Source organism: Magallana gigas, chromosome 2 (genome assembly GCF_963853765.1).
Source record: "Magallana gigas chromosome 2, xbMagGiga1.1, whole genome shotgun sequence".
NCBI lineage: Eukaryota > Metazoa > Mollusca > Bivalvia > Ostreida > Ostreidae > Magallana > Magallana gigas.
Genome location: NC_088854.1, coordinates 12,280,793 through 12,307,130, shown reverse-complemented (window position 1 = coordinate 12,307,130; position 26,338 = coordinate 12,280,793).

Below are 26,338 nucleotides of genomic sequence, written 5' to 3'. Positions count from 1 at the left end.
TTGGAGCAGGTGCCCTCTGATGATTATATCTTAGTTATTACTGGTCCCAACTTCATAAAACTTGCATGGATGTTACGTCTTATGATACTGATGCACCTGGCAGGCTTGAATGCTGAATCTGAGGCGTATGTTTCGGATGCTGGATGAGATTTGTTTTTTTGGAACAGGTCACAAATTTTATAGATAATAGCTTGCATAGTTGATTTAACTATAATATTAATGAACTGCAGAGGTAGCTTCAGATGCAGATCTCCATTATCAAAGTTGCTAAAAAAAATTATCCTATCTAAAACCTGCTTGATAGATGTGTTCGTTGTTAAATGATATAATATGATTCCTATGATATAGTATTGTATGATATGATACACTATTGTTTTATATGATACAATATTATATCATATATTATATTGTAAAAAGTTATATGATACGATATGATATTGTATCAATTTTTTTTGTACATAAGATATGATATTGTATTGTGATATTGTTATGTATAGTATTGTTTATTATGATACAATATTGTATAATATGATATTGTATAATATGACATATATTATATTTTATCACATGCTATTTCATATGATATTGCATCATAATATAGTATCATATGATATGATATTGTATAATATATATCATATCATATGATACGATATTGTATAAAATGAGATTGGTTTATATAATATATAATTATATCAATATATGAAAATGTATTATATGATATTGTATAATGTGATATTGTATCATATCATACAATAAAGTATACTATGATATTGTATGATATAATATAGTACTATATCACATGATATTGTATCAATTGATATGATACAATGTTGTAGCTAATTTTGTTGTATCATATGATACAATATCCTACATTGTATTAAATATGATACAATATCATACAATGCAATATCATGCTATAATATTATACAGTATAATATTGTGATGCATTATGTGATATGATATTGTATCATATATTATTATAATGTATCATATCATATCAATATCATAATATATTATGATATTGTATTATGTGATCAAATACAATAATGTATAACAAGATACAATGTCATATCATATGTTACAATATCATATTTCATCATTATTTATTACAGTATTTTATTGTAATATATGATATATATTGTACTGGTATCATAGGTTGCAATATAGTATTTTATATTATCGTATTGATAAACATTGTATCATATAATACCCTATGAAATGAACATATGATTATTATACAATTTTTATTATATGATATTGTTATACGATATTTTGTCAAAACAGTATCCATGTATATCCAAGATCATTAACTATGATTTTCAAATAATATGATAAAGGTGGTCTCATAAAGGTGATTCCTCAAAAAGGTGATCCCTCGTCTCGGTGAGCTTTGTAATCTGTTATTACCTATGTTTAAGAATCGGACTTATATGCAATTGAATAGTGAACTGCGTTCTATTTAGAAAGCAATTTGCAAATCAAAATTTAGAATTCATATTCGGGACCTGAATTTTTCAGGGGCATCTACTAGTGGTATTTCACTACCACAGTGAAAATATGGTGATGCAGTTATCTATAGTTTCTGAGAATCGAGCTTATATGCAATTGAATACTGTAGTTTCATTGATATTCAAGGGCATCAATTTTCGTGGATAAAGTGAAAATCACAATATCAAGTATACGTAAATTAGTGGCCAATGAACCTATCAATACAAAATGCTAATTAAAATTGCACTTCAATGAATATTTAATTTCGTGGATCAACTAAACAATGATCCACGAAATTCATATCCTTATCTAGTGACACACTAGTAACTATATCTTTATTCATATGCACTGATAATAAATGAAAATGATATATATATTTCAAAGTACATTTTATTTATTTTTTATCCATGCTTGCGTGCATGCATATTTCAGCATGCGCAGTCTAATATTTCCGGACACGACTTCCTACTAGACTGTGAAACTTGCAAAGTTGCGTTAGCGCGACGGCGTGTTAAGCAAAGTTGTGTTAGCGCGACGGCGTGTTGTGCAAAGTTGTGTTAGCGCGACGGCGTGTTGTGCAAAGTTGCGTTAGCGCGACGGTGTGTTGTGTACATGTGTTAGCGCAATGTCTCGTTTATCTGAACGCGATGTCGCGCTAATGCAAATGGCCCTATCCGGACACCATACAGATCTCAAAAACTATAGATTACTGCATCACCAAATTTCACAGTGGTAGTGAAATACCACTAGTAGATGCCCCTGAAAATTTCGGGCCCCAAAAATGAATTGCGAACTGCGTTCTAGAACGCAGTTCACTATTCAATTGCATATAAGGCAAGCGGGCCCCAAATATAAATTCTAAATTTTGAATCGCGAACTGCATTCTAGATAGAACGCAGTTCACTATTCAATTGCATATAAGGCAAGCGGGCCCCAAATATGAATTCTAGATGTTGAATTGCGAACTGCGTTCTAGATAGAACGCAGTTCACTCTTCAATTGCATATAAGGCAAGCGGGCCCCAAGTATGAATTCTAAATTTTGAATTGCGAACTGCGTTCTAGATAGAACGCAGTTCACTATTCAATTGCATATAAGGCAAGCGGGCACCAAATATGAATTCTAAATTTTGAATTGCGAACTGCGTTCTAGATAGAACGCAGTTCACTATTCAACAATTTGAATTGCGAACTGCGTTCTAGATAGAACGCAGTTCACTATTCAATTGCATATAAGGCAAGCGGGCCCCAAATATGAATTCTAAATTTTGAATTGCGAACTGCGTTCTATAGAACGCAGTTCACTATTCAATTGCATATAAGGCAAGCGGGCCCCAAGTATGAATTCTAAATTTTGAATTGCGAACTGCGTTCTATAGAACGCAGTTCACTATTCAATTGCAAATAAGGCAAGCGGGCCCCAAATATGAATTCTAAATTTTGAATTGCGAACTGCGTTCTATAGAACGCAGTTCACTATTCAATTGCAAATAAGGCAAGCGGGCCCCAAGTATGAATTCTAAATTTTGAATTGCGAACTGCGTTCTATAGAACGCAGTTCACTATTCAATTGCATATAAGGCAAGCGGGCCCCAAATATGAATTCTAAATTTTGAATTGCGAACTGCGTTCTATAGAACGCAGTTCACTATTCAATTGCAAATAAGGCAAGCGGGCCCCAAATATGAATTCTAAATTTTGAATTGCGAACTGCGTTCTATAGAACGCAGTTCACTATTCAATTGCATATAAGGCAAGCGGGCCCCAAGTATGAATTCTAAATTTTGAATTGCGAACTGCGTTCTATAGAACGCAGTTCACTATTCAATTGCATATAAGGCAAGCGGGCCCCAAATATGAATTCTAAATTTTGAATTGCGAACTGCGTTCTATAGAACGCAGTTCACTATTCAATTGCATATAAGGCAAGCGGGCCCCAAATATGAATTCTAAATTTTGAATTGCGAACTGCGTTCTATAGAACGCAGTTCACTATTCAATTGCAAATAAGGCAAGCGGGCCCCAAATATGAATTCTAAATTTTGAATTGCGAACTGCGTTCTATAGAACGCAGTTCACTATTCAATTGCATATAAGGCAAGCGGGCCCCAAGTATGAATTCTAAATTTTGAATTGCGAACTGCGTTCTATAGAACGCAGTTCACTATTCAATTGCAAATAAGGCAAGCGGGCCCCAAATATGAATTCTAAATTTTGAATTGCGAACTGCGTTCTATAGAACGCAGTTCACTATTCAATTGCATATAAGGCAAGCGGGCCCCAAGTATGAATTCTAAATTTTGAATTGCGAACTGCGTTCTATAGAACGCAGTTCACTATTCAATTGCAAATAAGGCAAGCGGGCCCCAAGTATGAATTCTAAATTTTGAATTGCGAACTGCGTTCTATAGAACGCAGTTCACTATTCAATTGCATATAAGGCAAGCGGGCCCCAAGTATGAATTCTAAATTTTGAATTGCGAACTGCGTTCTATAGAACGCAGTTCACTATTCAATTGCAAATAAGGCAAGCGGGCCCCAAATATGAATTCTAAATTTTGAATTGCGAACTGCGTTCTATAGAACGCAGTTCACTATTCAATTGCAAATAAGGCAAGCGGGCCCCAAGTATGAATTCTAAATTTTGAATTGCGAACTGCGTTCTATAGAACGCAGTTCACTATTCAATTGCATATAAGGCAAGCGGGCCCCAAGTATGAATTCTAAATTTTGAATTGCGAACTGCGTTCTATAGAACGCAGTTCACTATTCAATTGCAAATAAGGCAAGCGGGCCCCAAATATGAATTCTAAATTTTGAATTGCGAACTGCGTTCTATAGAACGCAGTTCACTATTCAATTGCATATAAGGCAAGCGGGCCCCAAGTATGAATTCTAAATTTTGAATTGCGAACTGCGTTCTATAGAACGCAGTTCACTATTCAATTGCATATAAGGCAAGCGGGCCCCAAATATGAATTCTAAATTTTGAATTGCGAACTGCGTTCTATAGAACGCAGTTCACTATTCAATTGCATATAAGGCAAGCGGGCCCCAAATATGAATTCTAAATTTTGAATTGCGAACTGCGTTCTATAGAACGCAGTTCACTATTCAATTGCAAATAAGGCAAGCGGGCCCCAAATATGAATTCTAAATTTTGAATTGCGAACTGCGTTCTATAGAACGCAGTTCACTATTCAATTGCATATAAGGCAAGCGGGCCCCAAGTATGAATTCTAAATTTTGAATTGCGAACTGCGTTCTATAGAACGCAGTTCACTATTCAATTGCAAATAAGGCAAGCGGGCCCCAAATATGAATTCTAAATTTTGAATTGCGAACTGCGTTCTATAGAACGCAGTTCACTATTCAATTGCATATAAGGCAAGCGGGCCCCAAGTATGAATTCTAAATTTTGAATTGCGAACTGCGTTCTATAGAACGCAGTTCACTATTCAATTGCAAATAAGGCAAGCGGGCCCCAAGTATGAATTCTAAATTTTGAATTGCGAACTGCGTTCTATAGAACGCAGTTCACTATTCAATTGCATATAAGGCAAGCGGGCCCCAAGTATGAATTCTAAATTTTGAATTGCGAACTGCGTTCTAGATAGAACGCAGTTCACTATTCAACAATTTGAATTGCGAACTGCGTTCTAGATAGAACGCAGTTCACTATTCAATTGCATATAAGGCAAGCGGGCCCCAAATATGAATTCTAAATTTTGAATTGCGAACTGCGTTCTATAGAACGCAGTTCACTATTCAATTGCATATAAGGCAAGCGGGCCCCAAGTATGAATTCTAAATTTTGAATTGCGAACTGCGTTCTATAGAACGCAGTTCACTATTCAATTGCATATAAGGAAAGCGGGCCCCAAGTATGAATTCTAAATTTTGAATTGCGAACTGCGTTCTATAGAACGCAGTTCACTATTCAATTGCATATAAGGCAAGCGGGCCCCAAGTATGAATTCTAAATTTTGAATTGCGAACTGCGTTCTAGATAGAACGCAGTTCACTATTCAACAATTTGAATTGCGAACTGCGTTCTAGATAGAACGCAGTTCACTATTCAATTGCATATAAGGCAAGCGGGCCCCAAATATGAATTCTAAATTTTGAATTGCGAACTGCGTTCTATAGAACGCAGTTCACTATTCAATTGCATATAAGGCAAGCGGGCCCCAAGTATGAATTCTAAATTTTGAATTGCGAACTGCGTTCTATAGAACGCAGTTCACTATTCAATTGCATATAAGGAAAGCGGGCCCCAAGTATGAATTCTAAATTTTGAATTGCGAACTGCGTTCTATAGAACGCAGTTCACTATTCAATTGCATATAAGGCAAGCGGGCCCCAAGTATGAATTCTAAATTTTGAATTGCGAACTGCGTTCTATAGAACGCAGTTCACTATTCAATTGCATATAAGGCAAGCGGGCCCCAAGTATGAATTCTAAATTTTGAATTGCGAACTGCGTTCTATAGAACGCAGTTCACTATTCAATTGCATATAAGGCAAGCGGGCCCCAAGTATGAATTCTAAATTTTGAATTGCGAACTGCGTTCTATAGAACGCAGTTCACTATTCAATTGCAAATAAGGCAAGCGGGCCCCAAGTATGAATTCTAAATTTTGAATTGCGAACTGCGTTCTATAGAACGCAGTTCACTATTCAATTGCATATAAGGCAAGCGGGCCCCAAGTATGAATTCTAAATTTTGAATTGCGAACTGCGTTCTATAGAACGCAGTTCACTATTCAATTGCAAATAAGGCAAGCGGGCCCCAAGTATGAATTCTAAATTTTGAATTGTGAACTGCGTTCTATAGAACGCAGTTCACTATTCAATTGCATATAAGGCAAGCGGGCCCCAAGTATGAATTCTAAATTTTGAATTGCGAACTGCGTTCTAGATAGAACGCAGTTCACTATTCAACAATTTGAATTGCGAACTGCGTTCTAGATAGAACGCAGTTCACTATTCAATTGCATATAAGGCAAGCGGGCCCCAAATATGAATTCTAAATTTTGAATTACGAACTGCGTTCTATAGAACGCAGTTCACTATTCAATTGCATATAAGGCAAGCGGGCCCCAAGTATGAATTCTAAATTTTGAATTGCGAACTGCGTTCTATAGAACGCAGTTCACTATTCAATTGCATATAAGGAAAGCGGGCCCCAAGTATGAATTCTAAATTTTGAATTGCGAACTGCGTTCTATAGAACGCAGTTCACTATTCAATTGCATATAAGGCAAGCGGGCCCCAAGTATGAATTCTAAATTTTGAATTGCGAACTGCGTTCTATAGAACGCAGTTCACTATTCAATTGCAAATAAGGCAAGCGGGCCCCAAGTATGAATTCTAAATTTTGATTTGCGAACTGCGTTCTATAGAACGCAGTTCACTATTCAATTGCAAATAAGGCAAGCGGGCCCCAAGTATGAATTCTAAATTTTGAATTGCGAACTGCGTTCTATAGAACGCAGTTCACTATTCAATTGCATATAAGGCAAGCGGGCCCCAAGTATGAATTCTAAATTTTGAATTGCGAACTGCGTTCTATAGAACGCAGTTCACTATTCAATTGCAAATAAGGCAAGCGGGCCCCAAATATGAATTCTAAATTTTGAATTGCGAACTGCGTTCTATAGAACGCAGTTCACTATTCAATTGCATATAAGGCAAGCGGGCCCCAAGTATGAATTCTAAATTTTGAATTGCGAACTGCGTTCTATAGAACGCAGTTCACTATTCAATTGCATATAAGGCAAGCGGGCCCCAAGTATGAATTCTAAATTTTGAATTGCGAACTGCGTTCTATAGAACGCAGTTCACTATTCAATTGCGAACTGCGAACTGCGAACTGCGTTCTAAAAACCGATTGCCCTTCAAAACAGCTGCACAGGTAACTATCGAAGCCATGTTCAGTGAGGTGTGACTATCTCGTCTAGCCACTGGTCAACACTGTCGGTAAAACTTCAAAGTATGAAACTTACAGCAGAGTGTTTGTAGAAGCTTCTCTGAAGAATGTAGCATGAGAAAAAGATGCGCAAGAAATTTTTAGGCTATCATGACACAAAAAGAGCAGATTTTATGCCTCTGTGATAACAATGAAGATACACTTTTCCTACTAGGAAAAAATTGCTGTCGGGGAGAAAAAAAGGTCTTTTTTGTAATTTTATTTTTTTTCTAAAAACTCAGAAAACCGAGCGGCGGGTTTGTAAACCTAAAAATAAAAAAATGCTGGCCTTAAGGTGATGATAAGAAGGCTGTTTACCTATCCTTGGCCCTTTGATCATGCACTATATAATTTATATATGAATTTTATTCCTTTATCATAAGAAGAAATTCTATTGTTTGCTCATATGAAAATCAATTTAAATCAAAACTAGAGGTATTGTGAGCAAGCTCACAATTGATACCCCCCGCTAAAAAAAATCATAATTCATGTATTTTTTCTATTATAGAAAATATTGGATGAATCTATTTCACTGTCCATTGTCTATAAATAACAACTGCTCTATTTTCAAAACTGTTAATGCTAATATGAGTACAATTTCTATTCTTTAAATTCCATTTTATTTCAAGTTAACCATTACTGCATGAGGACATTTTGTTAACAAACTTGACTCGAATCAAAACGAAAATCCACATTTCAAGCAGCCATGTAATATAAACATTTTGAATTACTGGTATACTGAGCCCGATTTTTTTTCGGAATTTTTTCCCACACATTTCTTTCCCAAAAAAAAAAAATCGAGGAAGGCCATTTTCAGAGAGACAGGGATGAGAATCTAAAAAATAATTTTATGTGGCCTGGGACAAGCAAGCTTGGTATCAAACTTTAGCTTCTAATTATTTCCATTAATACAAGACATGACACAGACAGGAATCAAGCATTTTTTAAACAATGACCTTGAACTCTATCAATGGACTTTGGGTCAAGGTCATGACACACCCGCAGGTAATAAGCAATCTTTATATGAATTAAGAACTTCAAATACTTGTCCATAAGAAAGATATGGACCGGACACGAATTTTGCACTTTTTCTGCCAGTGACCTTGACCTTGCCCAAATGACCTTGGGTCAAGTTCACGACACACCTTTAGGTCAGAAGCAATCTTTGTGTAAATTAGAACTTCCACTGTTTCTCCATAAGAAATATATGGACCGGACACGAATTTTGCACTTTTTCTGCCAGTGACCTTGACCTTGACCAAATGACCTTGGGTCAAATTCATGACACACCGTTAGGTCATAAGCAATCTTTGTGTGAAGTAAGAACTTCCAATGTTTTCCATAAGAAAGATATGGACCAGACACGAATTTCGAACTGACAGACGGACGGACGGACAAGGTGATTCCTATGTACCCCCCCCCCCAAACTTCGTTTGCGAGGTGTATAAATACGAAGTTCCGTAATTATATATTTAACGGGGTATTTACCGTGGTGGAATTAGAATCTTATATTGTATATAAATAAGTAGAATGCTTCCCTTTATAAAATATTTCATTTTGAAAATGTATTTAGAAAAAGAAAAGGAAACTTGCTTTTCTTTCCGATTCAGCTTCACGTGAATTGGATATCGTTATTAAATGTGCTTTGTGCATCATTTGGTAAATTCGTCACTGGGAAATTTATATTGGGTATTTCAATTGCAGACTCGCAATATGGTAAACATTCCAAAAACATCGTGATTTCTACTGAATTTCCTTTAAGGTGCCACGACACACCAAAATTTTATTTCATGGATCGATAGAGAATCTTTTTTGAAACATGATTCAACAAAACACAGATCAATATCGGCTTTCAGTTATTTTATACGAATTTTTTTGTATTTTTCAGTGAAATAGGAAAAACTGTTTTGCAGACAAACAGAATATATTAGAGCTTAAAACTTGTTGTCAATTAATGTGTAATATAATTATAAATAAATTCATGCCAAAGATCGTTTGGTCAAGTGTTTAATTTTTTAATTAAAAATATATTTCTGAAAATCAAAATTGTAATTCTTTAATATCTTTTAAATCTATGGATAAAATTTTAAAAATAACATATAGTCACATAAACTATTTACTAAACAATGATATTTTACAAAGAAATTGAAATGAAAATGCGAAATTTTGGAAAAATTGCTATTTATCAAATTTGAACCGATCCCGATTGAAAAAAAAACTGATCCCGATCAGAATTATTTTAAAATTGAAATTTTACAAATAAACTGCAGTTTTTTTCTAAGTAATTGATATAAATTATAAAGTTAGTAAATGACGAAACCATTTGACAGCTAAACAACCTGAAATTTTTGCAAAATTCTGATTCATTCTAACTTTATGTGATTTCGTTCGGGATCAGTTTATTTACAATCGGGATCGGTTCGATTTTAAAATTTTCCATTTATACTTTAATTTCACTATTTGGTTTCAATTTCTTGTTGAAATATGATTGTACAGCAATTGTTAAATGCGAGTAACAGTTTATCTGCAGTTTTTATCCATAGATTTAAAAAATATCTACAATCCTTCTTTTTCATTTTCATAAATATTTTTTTTACAAAAATATTTCAAAGTTTATCTGGCCGTTTTTGATATGCTTTTATAGATAATTGTATTGTGCATTAATTGATAACAAATTTTTAGCTCTAATATATCTTTTTCGCAGCTAAAACGATGTTTCCGGTTTCTATAAAAAAAAATACAAAAAAATTCATATAAAATAATCAGAGGCCGATATAGGTGTCATTTTTGAATAATCATTTCTCAAAGAGAATTCTTCATCGATCCATCAAATAATGCATTGGTGTGTCGAGCCACCTTAAAGCCTGTCTCTGATCTTTTTTTTTATTAAAAAAGAACTAGCCGTATAAAATATAAGAGGCCCGTTGGCCATGTATCGATAGAGTTGGTCACAGAGGTTATGTAAATAAAGCTCGAGTCTTATATTTGTTTACAAATAACCCAAAGTACAGAAATAACCATTTCTTAGAAAAAATGTCGTATGCCAAACAAGATAAACTGATTCAACGTGTTCATAAATAATATTATCAACAAAAAAGCAACATTTCATTGAAACTTATGTTGCGTTTTTAAAACTGTCCTGCTTATAAATTATATTTTAATGAACTTTGGTTTTATATATAACCCGGGATGTTGTGAAACGCAACTTGTGGGTCTCCCAAATCTGTATATTGGTACCAAAGAAAACTCAAAGTCAGGATTCAAATAAAATATAGATATTTCAGTTTATTAAACGAGGATAGTCCCAAGACTCTGGGAGTGTAAATATAACATAAATTAATTCCCAACTTGATGGGATTAAAATACAAATATTACAAATAGTCAAAACCCTTGATAAATATAGCTCTAAATATCCCGCTTAACCGTGCGGGAGTCCCGTTCCTATACAATCTTTCCCCTGTAGCCTATATACTTAAATATAATAAATTGATTAATAAAAGGTTATTGCATCAGCTCCCACTGCTAAATTATTTAGCATTTACCCAACGGGATATTTCCATGGTCATTTCCAATGTGTGGATGTTGTCCAGATGTGGACTCGACCGTCTGATCTGCCGAAAGGGTTTAAATGATGCATGGAAATATAAATAAAACCCAATGAATCGTCGAGGAAACTCGGGATAATTTCTCGCCGATAATTTCGACATTGATTGGTAATTGTAAACAAAGAATACATGAATAATAAAATATCTTAGTACACAGCGAATGATCATCATACGATGTATTAAACGGAAATTCACTTCTTGATATGGTGTATATGGACCTTTTATTGCAACAGGGAATGTGTATTGGGATGTGAGAAATAAATTTCGTAACACTTATACCAATACCACACATGTGTAAACAATAACAAGACTCGTGCTTTGTTTACATAACAAAGAATTTCAAACTCTGATTGAACTTCGAAAAAATTCGTTATTTTCTTTTAATGGAAACTCGTAAATTGGTTCATCATTTCCCAAGGTTCCATCATCTAAGAGATATTCAAAGTGTGGATTATCTAATAAAGTTGATACCGACAATCACTGTAAACCAAAGGATGTTAAAGACTACAATCATGCGTATCTTTGTCATACCACTGCAAGCCAGAAATGTCAAGATAGAATTTCTCTCGCTGTGTCTATGATTACACAGTTGCGAAATTTACACCTACATTATACGAGCAATGGATTAGCTGGTTGGTGATTTTTTTAATTTTTATTTTTCATTTGAGTTATACATAACGATTCCATATCTAAAGAAGAGTGTTTTGTGACGTAACTTTGGCCTCAACGATTTGTCTGATTCATATACAGCTGTCGGTCACTCTCTCCATACTTTGTTGTTTTATTTAAGCCTTTCTTTATCATGGTTAAGGGAATTGAATTGTATATTTATATGCAATACTCTCGAAATGTCTGGGATTTTTTTTTCTAAAAATCGAGGTTCATGGAAAATGTGCCAAAGTCTAGAAATCCCATCGTACCTACCACACCCTGCATCAGTGAAAGAAACAGTACACCTTCTCTATAATTACAGAATGATCAATAGCATCATTTCTATTAACAAAAGAAAAGATCTCCCAATGCGTTCTGCAGTTCTAGTTTTTATACATGTACCTTTTAAACTGCCAGGCTGTTGCTAATAATGCCGACATTCCTTCCAGCGGTTGTTTTATCTTTGATTTTAAGAGAAGTTATGTAACATTTTGCGACAGTGTTTGTCAATTGTTTTCCAAGTTTTGATTACACCACCTTATGGCGAAAAAATCCTTAGGAGTTGATAATGAGTCAAAATCAGAGAAAATAATATAATAACCACGAACATTTTAAAGTAAAATAAATACTTTGATTTTGAAACAAAGCTAAGTCTTACAGAAATGCAAGCTTTTACTACATGTTATTTTCTCCTTGTGGATTGTTTTCTTAGAATTAATTACTCAATCTGTTCACTTCAGATTTATTTTATGAATCCAAAAGGAGACTGATGATTCTGAGTGATTGGCTTGTGTATGGGCTTTGGTGATCGTTTTGTTTGTGTTTGGTTACAATACACAATAAATCAAACATTTTAGTCATCATATTACCTTAGAAGTCTAAATCGTTATTTCTTTATGGCGCATTCAGCGCAGACCTTTCATAAAATTAATATATATGTGTGCTGATCGCCTGTAACATGGTATGTTTAAAAATAAAAAAGCAACGCTTTTGGTCATTAACCTTGAATGCTCGCATAAAATAGTTCAAGTACATTAACAATAGTTAATCTCTCTGATTAGTTTTTTTAATATTTCTATATCAACTATTAATCATAAAAGGGTTTGAGCGGTCAATGCTGTCTAAGTGAAGACTTTCAGAAGGGGCATAGCTGCAATCATTCACATTTTGATCATCATAAATTTTAATTTAATTTTATTAAATTAAGCCAAATTCTTAATTTTTTACGACTTTAAAAGATCATTTTATTTTTGAAAGTGTAATATGGCAAAATATCAACATGGATCAAAAACTTAATTTCTTTACCATTATTAGGTGCATTCCTCTGAGCGTCAGGTGACGCGGAACTACAATATAAAATACTGATATATAAAACAACATTTTGAATTACGTAGACTTCTCTGATTTTCTTTTTTTCTCTCTATTTTACCATATGTAATTTCATTTCATTCCTGTTAGAAAATTTACCATGAAAAGAAAAAAAAACCAAAACACGAATCTTTATTTTCTAGAAATGGCAGATATTTTTATGATTTTTGATGTAGAAGATTTTTGATATGAGTTTAATAAGATGATTCTGGAAGTTTCATTTCACCGCAGTTAACCTTGATACAGTATTGAGTGTTTGGGTTGCTGTGTAATTATTTTCAGCTGTTTTTAGGGGGATGTTTATCAGATCTAGAGGATTTGATGACAACGCCAGAAGCTACAACGGTCTGAGAGCATTTGTCTAGAACCTTTGACCGAGGCTTTAAATGGTAACACCACTTAATTTCAATTTGCCTTCCTCTTCATGATTTAATAAAGTAGGAAGAGATAGTACCATATTGTGAGCAATAAACAAAAGAATCAATCAAAACATTATAATTTCCTACGCGATTACGTCATCAGCGTTAAGTAACCGGTTAAAGCTATAAACCTAGCGGGGGTTAAATCAATTGGTTTACTGCGTTTTATCAATATTGTAAATTTTGTATTTTTAAAACGGTTTTCATATTTTAAATATAATATTCAGTACTTTCATCCACTTTGATCTCTTAAAGTAGGCACGTAGCATGGGGGGGGGGGGGGGGGGGGGCATACACAGTCGGACAATCTACTGAAAAATATAGCATATAGATACATTTAACCCCTAGACTACATGAAAATAAGGTGGAACAAATATATCCGTACATATTTTCATACTATATCTACTTATTGCTTCATCACCAGTTCATACTATTTTATGAATTTTGTGCTTTTAACAACCTGTACATGTATCTTTGAAAATGACATTCCCGGTTTTTTCATAAACAAGGGGTTCATGGGCCATATCGTTAATCTGAGCTACAATAGACATGATAAAATCAACTTAACGATATCCGATCCTCAGCAATGTTCGATAACTCTTAATTATCCGAAAAATTTTTTAATTTGTACCATAAACTTGCCTTTTACAAAGACAAATTTAATTAGTCTTGTAGTGCTAATATTACGTTCAACTATTTAGAACTGCGCACTAGCTTGGCTTAGTGGCTCAACGAAGACCTGCTAGATAGAGGTAAAGGGGTTCGAGCCACCGATGCATCGGAACAACCGTTTTTTTCTTGTTCTCTAGTTTGATATCAGCTTGTATATTTATTCCATTATATCCATCATGCCCAAAATTACAATCAAAAATTTTCTATCAAGTTTATTTTATTTATAAAGTTTGAAGGATTAATAACATTTTAGTGATGAAAAAAATACTTTGAGGCTGAGGATCGGAGAACCTTAATGGAGTCATAATACAAAATGTCTGGACAATGTAGTATCATACATGTAGATCCAGTGTAAATAAAAATCTTTTATCCCCTAGGATATTCTTATGTTTATCATCAAGTCCCTTTTCTAACAAGGTGGTTTTATATCACATATAACATGCTGAGCATTGCAGCTCTCAAAAAGGTCCTAAACAATTGGTTATATATGGGATATAAACCTACATCAAACTCTGAACCCTGTGTGAGGCCCAAGAATCGTCCAGGGACCAAAGTCTACACTATTTTAAAGAATCGGTAATATGTCAAAATAATTGCATACAACTAAAACTATATAACATTTCAGTTTTTGTGAATAATTACAATATTTTCCTTTGTAAAATTGGATTCCCAATGTGGCCCCGTCCTACTTCTTCAGATTTTGACTTTAACAAAATTGACCCTGCATTGCCCCCGAGGATCATGATTTGAATAAACTTGTATCTACGCTACCTCAGGATGCTTCCACAAAAGTTTCAGCTTTTCTGTCTAATTGGTTTCTGAGGAGATTTTTAAAAATTTACTGAATATATTCCTATGTAAATATTCGACACCCCCACCGCCGTTGTGACCCCATCTTACCTCCGGGGATCATGGTTTAAAAAGCCTGAATCTTCCCTACAAGAGGGTGCTCCCACACAAGTGTCAGCTTTCCTGGCTGATTGGTTTCTGAGAAGAAGATATTTAAAGATTTAATAGATATAATCCTATGTAAAAAAAAAATTGACCCCTTATTGAGGCCACAATCCACCTCCAGGGATCATGGTTTAAACAAACTTTAATCTACTCCACATGAAGATGCTTCTACACAACTTTAAGTTTTCCTGGTTGATTATTTTTTATTCTTTTCTTTTTTATTTGATTTATCAAATATTTTATTATTATACAAATAAATACATAATAGAATTGGACATCAGGCTATGCCTATTTTAGTCCTCTCCCCATTCTAATTGCGTAACCACTTGACCAATCTAGACATGACATATACTGGGGAAATTTAATACAGCGTTCTTAGATTTTACAGGTAACAATTTTTTCTAAACGTTAATTTTTTCAAAAATATGCCCTTTTGAAACAAAATTAGGAAATGGCAGTTTTCAAGAAATTGCCAGTCTCTAAATGTTAAGATTAAATTAGTTCTGTTTCAAGAAGGCAATTTTCACAACCCTGAGGATACCCCATTCATTAAGCGTGAAATCTGTGTTTCCATTTTCAAATGAAAGATTTACATCAAAATATGTGACTTTGATTGCAAGTCATAGGAACTGCAACACCTTCTTTACTTTGTTTCAGATTAACAATTTCATGTGGGCTTTACTATCACAAATGAAAAAGTAAATGCCTGTTCCACGCATTTTAAAGTTCCTTTTAATGGCAGCATAAAAGGAAATGGTACTCAAAACTCTTGCACAAGCAACTGTTTTGATGAACGCGGGAAAAGGGGGAGTCATTAATATGTCAAAGAACCCTGTAGCAACAAGAACACTAGGGTAGTATAAAACAATGGATTTTATTCTCATGGTGAGTAGATAAAAGACTAGCAGTCGCAATTAAGATTTTATCAACCTGTTGGTGTAGGAAGACAAAATCAATACAAGCTGTGTCTCAGAATCTGTTGTTTCTTAAGCAAATTCCATACTTTATACCAAGAATTATATTTTCAGATTTTTTCCCTGTTTTCACCCCCCCCCCCTAGGTTTATGGGGGTTAAAATAACTTCATCGTGCTTTGGCGTAATGCTGAGCACCTGCTCTGATTTGATAAGTGATTACTCCGGTCTATGGTAATTTCCGAGCGGTTACATTATTCAAGATGTTGAAATTTTTCCAACAATTCAACGAAATTATATTTGTATGATTTATCAAACTCACATGAAATGTTGCTTTTATTTAAAATGCAAACACAAGTACTTTTAAATTGAAATAAAAACAAACGTGTCAATGAATCTGATGCTGTCTAATTTTGTAGGTTATATTTATAAAGGCTATATAAGGCAGTTTGTCAAAACTGTTCCGGTCTCTACAAGAAAATTGAATGATATATTCATTGCTCAACTTATATTGAATGTATGTTTGAATAAGCAGTTATACATTTTAAAAAAGAATATTAACAGTTCATGATAAGACAGGCTGTTTCCAGACGTTTTGCCGACCCTGATTTCTTGAACAAAACTGTAACATTATTTACACTTCTGAATGAGAGATGGTCGAATTCTTTAATCTTTATGATTACAAATTTAATTGAACAAGCGTATCATATATCTTCTCAAAACGTACGTTACACTCAAAAAAAAAATTGATTATCGTTTTGCCTTTTTTTCAGGAATTTACAATGTAAACGCATTAAAGTCATCGAGAAACGTGCAAACACTTTCAGTGGTATGCATCTTTTAAGTATCATGGAGTCTAATTATTGGAAATGATAAATGTTTGGAAAGCTGTTGTTAGAATTGTCGCCCAGTCATCTACTTTATACTTTTCTTGGGCCGATGACAGTAATCATCTGTCTCGGCCCGATGCCAGTAATCATCTGTCTGAAATATCGACAGAACTTCCTCTTTGGCTTAGGACAAGAACTGTCATTTTTTTTTTATTAAAGATTCATCTTAAGATTCGTTTTGTTGTATAAACCAATGAAGTTTATCAAGATCTGTGGTTTTCCTAGTTTTTTTTTCACGTTTGTTGCCAATTGAAATGTGCAATTTTTGCAAATTTCTGCGTAAGGGTTTTCTAACTTTCGACGATTTCCATTTTCAAATTAGAACAATGTAAGTACACTAGACCATACAAGAATATTTCAAGGTCAACCTGGTATGAATATTTCCTGTCGATGCCAAGCTTGTCTTTGTATGAACTTTTGTCTACTTTTGATCAAACAAACGAACCAAGATTCACGACTGCCCTAAAGTACTGACTTAAATGCCACCTTAATGGGATTTTGTTTCCGATTACTTTAGTGCTGATATAGTAGGCCAAATGAAAGATGCATATGCAGACAATTTCCGGGTTACTTCAGTACAAAAAACTCGGCCCCAACGACGAACAAAGATTGTTCTAAATTAGAAATTACCCTGAAAGCAAACTTCAATAACTTACTGGAAGTCATTGAAAGCCAAATAAGTTAAATATTTCCCTTTCTTTTTTTTCAAAAGCTGATTATATTTACGTTGATAGAGTTCTGACAACTTTCAACACAATGAATTAACCTTTAATGATAAGCAATATATAAGCAAATAAATTCTTCAATATCAATTACGGAAAAATATAACATATATTCCGAAATTCTGAAATATTTGTCATGTACCTTTTACCTCTGCCGAATACTATTCACTGTCCGAAGATATTTGCTTATTTCATCAAATGATGTTTATTCAAAAGTATTAAAAATTTCTAAGATTTATCCTTTGAAACGCCCCTCTAGCTTATCAGGTTTCAATACACGGCTAAAAATGCGATGTCTACGGGTACTTTGTATTGCAACAGACCCGGATGATAACGTTGAAAAATTCTGCATGGTATTCCGAGTGACTTCCGGATTGAAAAAAAATGTCAGCATCCCCCATTATTATCTCCATAAGAAATCATTTTCGTTCCTGTGAGTTTTTCCGAGTGAAAAATGGTCATGTGTGAATGTTTTCCCTTTCATCTACTTCAGCTGCACTTCTATCACATGTATCTGTATTTGTTAAAATAAAAACCGTCTGAATGTGCAGTATAAATATCTTGGGACAGACTATTAATTGTGTCATGTTGTTATCATGTTGTGAATTCTGTATTCACTGCCACCCGGTGAATTCAAAATTCACAACATGACACTAGAATATATTCTTGTGGAACATAAGGAATTTCGTTCGTCTAAATTGCATAATAATAAAGAAAAACTTTGACAGTCACTCAAGTAAATAAATTAGGAGGTTTAATTATACTTTTATAGAACATTCGAACTACAAATTTCTCACAAAGCTTTATTGAAATCAAAGTTGTCTCTCTTCTTGCATTGATATATTTTGTACATATGAATATTGCAGATTAGTTGCTTGTTTGTGTAATAGATTAAATAAAATACGGCATTCATTCAAGAATCCTATTTTGAGCGATTAAACATTCTTTATTATCATTAGAATAAACCCCAATTATACTTCTGCATCAGACAAGACCGTCCTGGATTTAACTGGTAATACATTGCAAGAAAAAGAAGATCTTCAATATGTTGAAACTTTTATCCATAGTTTTCATTTCAGTTTTAGACTGTTGTAAATTTTGTATTAAACGGGTGGTAGTAAATACAAAATTTACATGACACCGTCCCATTTGATGTTATTTACGCATAATGTAATCAAAAAAAAAAAATGAATAATTCGTCCGTCAAATCAGTTTTGAAAATTATTCAATTCTGGTTGTAACACGCTGTTTGATTATAATAATACTTTATAGTGTAAAGAATATTCCGTACGTTAAGACTAGAGTCAAAAACGTATCAATCCGCTTGACATCACTTTTTGATTTTTGTACAATTGTAAAGTATAATTTATAGTGGTCATATGTCATTTTTCTCTAAAATAAATACCAGGAAACTATATTACAAGGAATGAAATCAATAGTTACCGAATTATATTGGAATATTTTCAATTTACCCTTGTAATTTTTTTTAATGAGTACTTAGAATTTTTATTGACATGGTAACCATCTTAAAGGACCCCACTTGATCAGAAAAGAACTTTGCTATAGACTTGATTATAAGACACTACATGAAAAGTCTTGGTGTCGTCTGAGCAAGATAGTGCGAAAAAGACGGCCCAAAAACATGAAGGATTTCAACGAAAACTGCTATACCAGGTATGGGTAACTTCACTGCACATTCTTTACAGATATTCACTATATCCGTGAATTGTGGGCCAACGGGATGAAATACCGATATTTGGTTCAGAAAAGGACATTTCACAGGTCTGAAATGATCTTTAACTTTGACCTTCATGTAGAAACTTTGTTTAAGGCCTTTGCCCACCCTTACTCAAAAGAAGTATTCAGGAACCAAAACTAGCAAGGTCCATCAATGAGACAAGGTCTGCTTCAAATTTAACTATACTTATTCCAATATCATTGCTCTGTGTTAAATTTAAGCCAGATTGGACAAGGAGAGAGAAAGATATCAGACGATAAATTGACACACAGACTGATTCTTATAGGCCTTCGCACAACATCTCAAACATGTAATCATCGATTCCCCATAGAAACAGGTAGATGACATAATATTGAAAAAAAATAAGAAAATGTACATGTACAATGTGTGACTCTAATAGTATTGGGGATGAATTTCATTATATTTTAGAATGTACACATTTTGTAAACGATAGAAAAATGTTTTTGTCCCAGAGATATTATGAAAACCCAAATATTATAAAATTTAACGAGCTCATAAATACTTTTAATGTAGAAAAACTAAAAAACTTGTCAAGATTTATTAAGAAAATTTTCAAATTCTGTTCTTTCAGAAACCAACTTTAACAAGTACTGTAAACTTTACCTTTTTTTTATCATTATTACTCCTACTGTACATGTGATCCTTGACTGTGTTTGCATACATTTGTATATACTGATTTTAAACCTCAAATACCAGTGAACTGGTCTTGAGTGAATAAAGAAATGAATGAATAGATATGACAAGACTACTCGCATGTCTAGCTAGCCTCAGGAGAATGAAAGTATGGAAACATTACAAGGAGCTACAAAACAACAATAATTCCATATTTAAACCTTAGAAGTTCATCTTTTGTCGTAATGGGGTATTGTAACAATATAAGGGCCTTTAATTCAGAAAGAAGATGGGGGATAAGATAGCGCAAATGCCCATTCAGTTTAATAGTAAAGTACAATTTTGAATTTATTTTTTTCCCAATTGAATCTATTCAAATATATTTTAATTCAAGTTTGCAAAAGCACAATTTCTAACTATATTCAGACATTAATATATCTAACATAAGATTAGAAAAAAAATATTGCCTTAAATTTCTGTGGCATTGAAGCCATAACATAAAACCCTAGATATATATGGTTAGCTTATGCCGGGTGCTCTAACCACTGAGCCATATCAGACACAACAACGTAGGCTGTTTCAAAACTCTGTGTCACTTTGGCCTCGAATTTACGACTTTTATTATTTTTTCACAACGTTCAATTGTTGGGATACAAATGATATTTTTAATGTATAGTGGGTCACCTCTCCACGTTTTTGTTGATTGAAATCGGTTTGTTTTCAATTAGATCTTATTTGGGTTATGAGAAAAATATGGAGCACAGACCCACTCTATCTAAGAAAATGCCTTGAAGTTCTAAAAATGACACTATTTGCAGGTTTTGATACGTATACGCCTGTGTGAGTCAACATGTCCCCGGTATTGAACAGATTTAAAGGTTGAAAATCAATGATATGTTAAATATAAATTGTTTTAAATGATATTTTAAGAAATATCAGATTGATTTGATATTTTAATTGTTCAGTATCTTGTCCGACCGTGCATGGGCATTTTACACGCCTTATCCACGCATCTTCTTTGGTTTGCACAACCATAAATACGTTAAGCTAGCCATATTTTTTTTTTTATTGGGTTTTTCATTTCACAACATATGTACATATGTAACATAATAATGATTGTAACATTTTTATAAACATATTACATAGTCTTTATACTATTTCTACTTAATAGTACAGTTTTGTATATTTCATTTGAAGTGAAGCTGATTTTGAGAGAGAGAGAGAGAGAGAGAGAGAGAGAGAGAGAGAGAGATTATGCAGGTGGATTACAATACAAGTATAGCTATACTGAAAACAAATGAAATGATATGAGGGTTCACATCGGTCAAAAAAACAAAAAACAGAAAAATTAAACTTATCTCTATAACTACAATTTTTCACAGATATTCTGCCAGTGGCTTTCGTATTCCTTATAATTACATCTTAAACAGCAAATATTTTTCAGTTAAGATTCTTTCTGTTATGACCTTTTTCAAGGCATGTATATTTGGTGTCGGATTACTTTTATATTTACATGAAAAAATATATTGCTTCACAATAAGAGCTATCAGGTTAAAAAATTTATAACTTTCTTTATATTTGTATTTTCCAAAAAGAACTGATTGAATATCAGATGTAATCGAGATTTCAAACTGTGTAAAAATCCACTCTTCAACATCACACCACAATTCTTTTACTATATTACATTCATAAAATAAATGACCAATACTTTCTTCATCTTTTTTACAAAAGGTGTAAACAGCAGATTCTGCTTTTTTTATATTAAAAAGATATTTATTTGTAGGGACACTCCTATGAAGTATTTGATATTGCAGCCAATGTAGTTTTGATTCCTGTGTACACTTAAAAGGGAGTTCAAAAATTCTACTCCAAGAAGTTTGTGAATAGTTATAACCCTTTTCTCTTCATTTTGATATCGATGTACATATTTCTCTTTTTTTGTCTAATAGTATGTTGTACATGGGTTTACAACCTTTACAAGTATTAATAAACAATAGAATATGATTAGGGACAATTGATCCATATTGTAATGTGTTCTGTAGGTTTGGTAAGTGTATATCTTGTGTATGTAGTCTGGTTGTAACTGCAGTTCTTAAACTTGCATACTCTATGAAATTTGTCTTTGGATTAATGTGTTTCAATTCATCAAAGTTTCTAAATGTTCCATCTATATTAAGCAGATCACTAACAAAAATAAGTCCTTTATTAACATAACTTTTGATAAATATTGATTTATTGTCTATGGTGATTTTGGGATTGTGCCATATATTATCATTTATGATTTGGAGTCTACTAAGTGGCGTTTGTTCAATTATTTTTAACCAGCTGAGGAGCACTTCTTTCCAAAAAGAATTTTCTAATTTTTTACATAGAAGGTACGAATAATCAGGACCATTTCTCTATATTTCAGAGATACAAATGTTCAAAATTGATTCTAAAAGCTTTACCCATTTCGTATCAGTTTTAATTAGTCTTCTCATCCAAGTAGCTTTGAGTGCTGTGATAAAATTTCCATAATCAACCATTTTGAGACCCCCATGATTATAATCTTGTATAATTGTACTTTTCTTTACTTTATGAACTTTACAGCCCCATAGGAAATGAAAAATATCATGTTCAAAAGTTTTTAGGTATTCAGTTTTTGGGTTGTGTAATGCTAGTATCAAATGATTTAGCTTTGGTAATATTAGTGTCTTGATTATCGTAATTCGACCAATTGGTGTTAATTTTCTTAACTTCCACTGATTTATCAATCTTCTAATTTCAGACAATTTTGGTAAATAATTTAATTCTTCTATTTCATCTAATTTAACTGAAAATTTGATACCTAGAAGCTCAAAATTTAAATTGTTCCAACTAAGTTTCCATCGTGAATGATGAAATACATCCTTTGAAAATTTTTTGCTACCAATCCAAACCATTTTTGTTTTTGTAAAATTTATTTTTAAGCCTGATACTTGTGCGAAAAAGTCTAAAACCCTAAGAATGCCATCATATGATTGTGGTGTACCATCCATTATAATTGATGTGTCGTCTGCATATTGAGATATTTTGTATTCTTCCCCATCAATATTTATACCTTTGACGTCTTTTTCATTTCTTATTAATATTCCTAAAATCTCAGCGCAGAGAAGAAAGAGATATGGAGATATTGGGTCACCTTGTCTACAGCCCCTTTCTGGATAAAAGTATTCTGAAATTATACCATTTTGAATCACACATGCCTTAATTCCGTTATAGAATGTTTTTACCCAATTTTTGAAGGAGGGTCCAAAATTAAAAAAGTCTAGTGTTTTTGAGATAAAACTCCATGAGATGGTGTCAAAAGCCTTTTCGAAATCAATTAACATTAAAAGGCCGGGTATGTTGTAATGCTCTGTATAATACATAAGGTCATATATAAGTCTTATATTTTCCCCAATAAATCTTCCCTTCAAAAATCCAGTCTGATCATTATTTATCAATTTATCTAGAATAGTTTTCATGCGTTCAGCTAAGCTTCCTGAAGCTAGCTTGTAAATAACATTTAGTAAAGTAATGGGACGCCAATTTTTCAGAAATTGTTTAGGTTTTCCAGATTTGGGAATGCATGTAATAACACCTAGTTTATTTATTTCTGAAAAGTTTCCTATTTGAAAAGAGTGGTTTATTGCTCTTGTGATAAATATTCCTAAGTCTCTCCAGAAGAATTTAAAGAACTCACTTGTAAAACCATCAGGGCCAGGACTTTTTTCATTTTTCATTTTCTTAAGGAAATTCAGAATTTCTGTATCAGTTAAAGGACCTTCAAGGGTATTTGACTCTTCTCTATTAAGTTTAGGACACTTAATTTTATTTAACTTTTCATGGAAACTTTCTTCATTTATAATTTCTCTTTTCTTATACAAGTGTTCATAAAAAGATTTAGTTTCTTTTAATATTTTCATTTGATCGAAAATAACCGACCCATCATCTTTTTCAATATTTGGTATTTGTTTACTTATGTAGTTCCTAGTCTCTAGGTTAATGAAATATTTGGACGGCTAGCCATATTTTGATATGGTTCATCAAGTATTGACAATCTTTATATGGACAATTTAATTAACATTCGTGGGTATTTCTAAGACGCCGATTTAAAATGAACTCCATCTTGGTCTGTGTAGCAGGCATGTAAAGACAAGGTGATACTTAATAGTTAAGATGGAGTGCATAAATGACTTTAAAGCGCTTCCGGTCAGCAAACTGGAAGATTTCTTAGGTATCGACAATCATTTCATATAACTGTTGATGTGTTATAGGCGACTTCATAATGTCATTAAATTTTACCGCATTGTGACAAAAATAGCATTATATTCAATCACAAGCTGGGAATATTAACATTTGATATTACATATTTGTTTGCTTTAGTCAAGTATAATCAAATTATGCACAATTCAGATACGCTAGATGGCACTTCCATGTTTGTGGTTTCGGCAGAATTACTGGCTCGGGTGGCGTTCAAATGCACGATTTTCTATTTTTAATATCAATGAAAGGGTGAGAATCTTAATATTCAGATTCAGGATTTAAAGAGGCTGGATCGTAAGAAGATTATAGCTCTTTATTAACCTAGATCACTAAAACACATTTGTTACATTAAAAGCTTAAAGTCAAAGATTTCTAAACTTAACGATAACAATTTAGAATTTACATGCTGCTATGACTACTTATGTTTAAGATTTCTCTCAGTTTAATTAATTATGCAGTATAGTTTGTAAACAAAAATATAACCAAACAAACAAACAGATATGCTTTCATATGACAAAAATGTTAATCCTCTTGACACTAGACTTTGATTTTTTCTTTACTTAATCTACGGGAAAATTAAAAAAATTCTGGACAAAGGAAGTGCGAAATTATTTTCTATTTCACTTCTTTCATCCGCAAATAAATATTTCTTTTCTAATCCATAATAAAGCACAAAGGCAATACCTATAACCGATTGTTTATTATTAGATATGAGTTGTGTACTCAGCTTTAATTTACATAATTATTAATTATTCCTATATATGATATGGGCCTAAAATGGCCCCTTAAAATGAACATTGTCATTTTACTGTAATTCTTTGTTTTCTTTATACAGATATATATGTGAGGTTTTTACATAGTGTTCATTTTGATTCAACTGCCCACAATTTAGAAATATGACATAGTAAAGATAACCTTTTCCCGCCATTTTTGCATTTTTAGCATAAAATAGCTTGTTTTCAAGCAGTTTTTCTTTCTGGAAACATAGAGCGCATGCTTAACAAACAAAATATTTTAATCAGAGATGTATCTAGCCAAGGCTAATAAGTGACAATTTTTTTTTCCTTGTTCAAGAATGCGCTCTATATTTCCCATTCATAAAAAGATAAGAAAAATGTCAATTTTTGACTGATTTTGATTGAATTATAGAAATAGCGTCACTTCTGACGTCATATACTGCCAGTGAGTGCAAATAAATCAAATAAATTGGTGAAAAATATATTTTACATCAACTCATCTAAAATATAACATAACATTTTATTGTACTCGAAATACTTAAAATAATTATGAATTATGGGGGCCAAATTTAACTCTTATCATATATAGTTCTTTATAATTTTAAATTAGTTTGATATACAAAGTGTGATACTGTGAAACTACTTATAATAGACAAAATATTTCAATTTTAAATCTACCTTCAAGAACTTTTAACTATACATGTATATGCTGGACATCAATATAAAACTACAAAAGAAAACAAACAAATATAATTATAAAACGTTTTCAAACAAACAACACCCCAATTAATATCCAATCTTGCCTGCTTGTTATTTATAGCTCAGTATTAACTCAAATGACTTTGAAAACCCTGAGATAGAACTTAAATACCCTTGACCGAAGCTCACAGAAATAATTACGCAAAATCTCTACTCCTGATACTAGTACTAGGTATTTCTTATGAAAACAAAAAGAAATTTTATTATCTTGACAGCTATATGAGTATATGGTTTAAGATCTGGAGGAGTATGGTTGGACTTACTATGATGGAACCCCTCACGTTAGCATAGAGTGTGTTATGTTGGGCTAACTGTGCTGGAACCCCTCACTTTAGTAGATTGAGTGTGATATCGGGCTAGCTGTGCTGGATTAACGCAAGTTAGTGTAGATTTTTAATTGTGTACAAAATAATACCGGACTGTCTGTGCTGGAACTTCTCCACATTATTAAGTTGTCATCTCGGAACTCCATACAAGAATCGGTTTCTATTGAAATACCATTTAAAATTATGTGCGTGATGAGGTTTCATACGTACTCGAATAGGTTTCGGGT